The following is a 5,568-nucleotide window of genomic DNA, read 5'->3' as shown; positions in this document are numbered from 1 at the left end:
CGCGGTCGAGAAAAGCCCGGGCTGCGAGAGGCAGTCCCAGCTTCCGCTGATAGACTCGCGTTCGAACCAATTTCGTCCGCCTTTTCGCCCCACCGATGGCGTGATGATGCCCCCCTGTCCTGGCGGCCTTCTTGCTGCGCGCACCATTCGGGACGAGCGATTTAATCGACACAAACTGCCAGACTGAGTTGAAAGCTGGACCCTGGGAGAGCCCGGACGGCGGCGGCGGCGGCGGTGGTGGTGAGGTTGGGAAGTCAGTTTGCTGTGGTGCAAACGGGGAAACGCGACAAAGCGCGGGTCTCCCCAAAAAAGGAAGGAAGAAAGAATTTCCCAACTCGGTGTCGCGCAGAGTCGGGACGGCGAGATTGGAGTTTGGGGATTTTCGGCCCAAAAACAGGATGTTTGGCTGGCAGACTCTCGCTCTCGCTCTCTGGGTCTGTGCCATTTGCCATAACCTTACCCAGCCTTCGGTTGGCCTTTTTGTTGGGACCAAGCCCTCTTCCCTTCCTAGCACCCCGATCCCGGCGAGGCGCAGGAAGCACTGCGTCTCTGGCCGAGCATCGTCGCAATGTCGATCTCTGATCAGCAACCCGGGAACGGCGGCGGGTGACGGAAGCGAGAGTGCGGGGCACGGGGAATGTACTGCACAATTGCTATGTTGGCCACGGGCGGGGTAGGTCCTCCGAGAGAGTCGACGTTCCGAATACGGCGGCGAATACGATAAAAAAGCTGCCCACCCGAACCCGGAAGGAAGAACCCTGGAGGGAGGTCGTAAGAAGTGGAAGGACCGCTCTGGCCGTAACATGTGCCGTGGAAAAAAGTTTTCCACAAGAAAAATCCCCTTTCCACGCCTGACTCTGGGTGGTGGCTACCCGGGAATCCCCAGGATGAGAAATTATACCCACCACACCGAGTGCTGCGTCTCGCTTGCCCTCGGCCGAGCCCCAGGAACCGGATACAAACCCGGTGGAGATATTAAGAATTCCTGTTCCTCGCCCGCCCGTCGCTTTGGGGAGGATTTTCGGGAGCCACACACACACTCACAGACGCAGACGCCTATAGAGATACCCCGATACCCGTGTGCAGCTCTCTGCACTCTGCAACGGATGTCACCTTTGGGCGGGATTTTGTTTTTCCAACGACCAACGCTTCTCCTCCCGGAGGCCAGTAATGGGAAACGGAAAAAGGCGGCATAGTTAGTTCCCGGTGCATAGAGAGCATACTTTATGCTCCGAGCTCCGACTGCCCGTTTGCGGTGGGCGTCAAAGTTTTCGGCGGTGCGGGTGATTTGGTGGACCGGGCGGGGGGTTATGGCCACTGTTTCGGAGCCATTCTGCTGCAAACGATCAAAACAGGACGAAGAACCCACAGTTGTGGCCGTTTGTGGTTAGGTAAAATGTATGACCCTTTTTTCTCGCAGTTTCGAGACAATGTGCCCGGGCGAACGAACTTCGGTATAAATAATAGTTTTTTTTCTGTTGGTTACTTTCTGTTTTGTATCTCAAATTTCCTTTGCATTTCCGGTTTCAAATCGTTTCATTAGTTTTTCAGCGTGCCAAAGTTCATAGCTTTATTGAAACGAAAAGTCCCATAAAAGAAATTAGTGTGACCCTGTGAAAGTTGCATCCAAAGCGATTGAAAAGTGTTAAAAAATAACTCGACCTATTAGATTTATTATTTTGCATAAAACTGCTTATTGCGCAATTGTCAAACTTTGTATGCCGGTCTCAGAAACTGTGGAATTTAGCCTAGAAACAAATGTAAAGTAAGTTATGTTGAATGTAGTGGCATACTTTTACATATTGTCTACATACTTTATTTTGGGTTGGGGAAAACAATCCATTATGTTTGCGTGAAATTTAAAACTTTTTTTAAGATGGTTCGGATGGTCCGATTTTGGTCAGATGGCACCGTTTTGTTATATACTGTATTTTAGCCAAGTATAAGTCACAGCCTGATTTATGGATCAAACATCTTGGAAGAAAACATTTTTCATAATCTTTCACCTTTATCAAACTTACTGCGAGATTATTGAATAATATTTTCTTCAACGTTAATAAACTGACTGACTGAACTCCTTCATTCATGATAATAGCCATGAAACTCCTTCTTAGGATGACTGGTATCGATAGCCAATAGATTACCAAAGGTCTCAGCTACATCATTAACATGTTGCTCATCATTTTCTTCATACCTTTTCTGATACTGGCATGAAGGACCCCTTCACACACACTTGCTTGATACTAGTTCTAGTTGAAACTTCCTTACAGCAGATCTGTTGCCATTCCCCTTGCTAAATTGAATGACTAATAAGTTAAATTCAGCTGTTTAAAACATGCGTTTACTTTGCTTCGCATTCGGTTTCGGTTGCAGATAGTCACAATCGAAACTTAAGAAACAATAAATGTACCGGGCGATGGTGGTTTGTTCATGTTAGGGGCAAGATAACATTTAGTTTTTCTCAAGAACAAGAAATGTTCACTGCCCCGGCACTTGTGTGCAGAACTATAAAAGAAAAGCAACAATATATCTGAATTTATCTCAATCTCTCCGCTTAAACGTTTATAACTCGACATGTTAGTCACAAATACTAGTGGTGATAATGTCGTGTGGTGACGTGTCTGTTTTGATGTCTACTTCGATCACTTCATCAAAGCACCCTTTGCAAGAGTGACATGAAATCGAGCGACACCAACTCTTCGCTTGTGAAGGTGAAGGAAAATTCCTATCCTACTTGTGGTGATAATGTGGGCCGATCCCGGCGGTACTGCAATACCGGGCCAACCCGCGGAAGAAGTGGAGCAAGCCCCGAACTTTCTTCCCTTTTCCAAAAATCAGTTTAACATTTGTTGTCTCCCAATGGGAGAGCTATCAGATGTTAAGCTGATAAGAACAGATACTACACTTTGATCTTAGCCTTTAGGCCGAGAAGCGATACCGGTTGAACGGATTGGGACAAGCTCATATCCCTGTGGCCTGCTTGTTGGTCTAGCGACATAAACATGAACGAATCGAACAAAAAGGTTTAAAGCGAAGATGAGAAACGAAGCGAAGGACGAATCTGTTTACCCTAGGAAGAGCAAATATGCTAGAAGAAGACCGAAGATATAACGGTGCCCATCGGCCACAACAATTTTCGGTTCGGTACTGTTCTCCCTTTCGTGCATCGTTCAGGTAACGGAAAAAAAGAGTCAGAATATAGTTTGTTTGTTTTATTTGATTTTAGAGACTTTGAGCCGCAATGGCCTAGGCATTCATCTCTTTTATATACTAGCCTAACTACTACTATATCTAGCTTATTTCTATCTTTATAGGCTATTTAGATCGATTCCAGTGGGGTCTTGTTTTATACGAATCAGATATTTTGTGGTGAAAATTAGAATTCCCTACAGAGGGATATTTTACTACAAAAAAAATATCTGATTTGCCCTACTCTGCCTCCACTTCATCAAATCCAACTCATATAATATGTTTTAATTTAGGTTTATATAGGTTTATAATATAGTGATAATAAATAGACTAAACTATTGGAATTGATTCCAGTAGTGTCTAGTTTAAGTCGAATCAGAGATTTTTGTGGTAAAATAGACATTTTTTTTTTTTTTTTTTTTTTTTTCGGGGGGCTATTCTGCTACGATTTTAGGATTTTGTGATAAGCATCTGATTTGACTTACTTTGACTCTACTTCATCAAAACCTAATTCGCAATGTTGTAATATGTAATGTGTGTAATGTATGTAATATGTTTTTTTTTTTTTTTTTGTTAATTTATTTAGCCATTTCATTTCAACTCAATTTGAACTTTCTTTATCTTGTCTAAATTTTGTTCGATCCCGATGCTCGGTCGTTCTTCGGTAGATTTCTGGGCATTTTTCCCAGTTCCCCATAAAGATTATAACCGGCAAGGAGGATCGAAACGTAAAAGTCTTAACCTAGTTCTAAAAGTTTCAGAAAGTTCAATTTAAAGTTTTGCTGGTTATGTTCGAGTGGGTTGAGTCTAATTTGCTTTAAAGTTATTCAACTCAATCGAACCCCCAGAACTGAGTTGAAATGGATAGGAAAAGTTACTCTAGTTAAGTGAGATGTAATTTAAAATTTTTGTGTTTTCGTTTGTTAGTTTGAGTGTCTGTTATTTGTCCAGTTTAGTGTTTTCCTGCCAGTCAGTCCGTCCGTCAAACGGTCTGTCCAGTAGGCTGTCTGTTTTGCGAGTATGAGGGAAATGGTGCTCTCCACACGTGTGGGGCTTTGTCCATTTCAAGGTAAAGTGCTGTACCCTGTCTCAGCTAATAAAAAATTTAGAGAAATGGCGCACTCCATATTCGCGTGGGGCTATTGATTTCCATTTCAAATTACAGTTTATCTCCTGCCAACTAAAGCTCAGAACCCTCTTGTTCTGTTTTTTATCGGGTTCAGTTTTGTAAAAAGCAAGGAAATAGTGCACTCCATTTGAATGGGGCTTTGTCTCTATTTCAAATTTGTTTTGAATTTTTCTTCGTTATAGTGTGGGACATATCCTTTTTTCTATTCTGTTCTATTCTGATTTCCGTATTCGTTTACTAGTTTCAAAGAAAACTATGTAAAGGGCAGGAGGAAAGGAGGAAACGAGTACTTAGCTTCTTTTATTGTAACGTTTCGATAGCCGTTGCAAACGACGCCTTATGCGGGTGTTGAGACGAAGCCTCCGCAGCGGGCTGGCTCGAAAACGGTCGCTCGGCGGGTACACAGGTATTTCCTGGTATTTCCTGACGGAGCGTCTGTGGCGAGCTGGCTGAAGTCGGTCCCTCGACGGGTACCATCGGTAGGGTGGCCGTTTGCGGTACCCTGGCACTTTATTACACTGGCACTTTATTACGCTGGCACTTTCGCTGGCGCTAGCCCTTCAATTCACTGCCCAGGCCCGATGTTCATTCACACTTTTTCAGCCGGGTATACGGGTGATTAAAACGAAAACATCCGCACCGGGCTGGTTACAAAGAAAGGTCTTTCGGCGGGTACACCGGTATTTCCGACGGAGCGTCGGTAGCAGACGGCTGAGAAGGGTCACCTGGGTATCGCCGGCATGGTAGCCGTTTGCGGTGAACCGGCACTTTCTTCGGACCGCTGGGGGAAGGGTTTTGTGCGCCCGTGTTTTATGAATGAAAGAATTGAAAGGCGAGGCGAAAAGAGTGTTTTGTTTTTTCCCTTTTGGGCAACTGGAAAAACCGTAAGGAGGGTGTCTGTGTCGGAAGGACGGGCAAACTGTCTGGGGTGATGTAATGACTGGCGGCTGAGGAAACCGCGGAAGAAAGTGAAAGGAGTCAAAACAGGCACACCTACACGCGCACACACATGCACACACTCTCGTACACACGCACACACACACACACTCGCACTCGCAAGCAGCTATGCTGCAGGAGACCGTATTTTCCACCATGCACGAAAAGATTTGTTCTTTTTGTGGCGAAAAAAACAAAAGAACATTCAACAGGAAAAGGTTCCTAGAGATTCCTAGTCGCGAGAAAGTCTACAGAAAGGCCACACACGCACCCCCAAGCATTCACACGCGCACACACGCACACCACACACCCGC

At 45.0% G+C, this 5,568-nt stretch overlaps 1 non-coding gene across 1 annotated transcript; it reads right to left on the bottom strand.

The window, feature by feature from the left end:
• Positions 1–2,742: 2,742 nt before the first annotated feature.
• Positions 2,743–2,936, bottom strand: LOC128275794 (U2 spliceosomal RNA). Its single transcript, XR_008269332.1, has one exon. It is a non-coding gene; the product is annotated as a U2 spliceosomal RNA (small nuclear RNA).
• Positions 2,937–5,568: the final 2,632 nt, after the last annotated feature.

This window comes from Anopheles cruzii, chromosome 3, assembly GCF_943734635.1.
Source record: "Anopheles cruzii chromosome 3, idAnoCruzAS_RS32_06, whole genome shotgun sequence".
NCBI classification, from domain to species: domain Eukaryota; kingdom Metazoa; phylum Arthropoda; class Insecta; order Diptera; family Culicidae; genus Anopheles; species Anopheles cruzii.
Note: the sequence above shows the minus strand (reverse complement) of the source record. Positions and strands in the feature narration are given on the sequence as shown.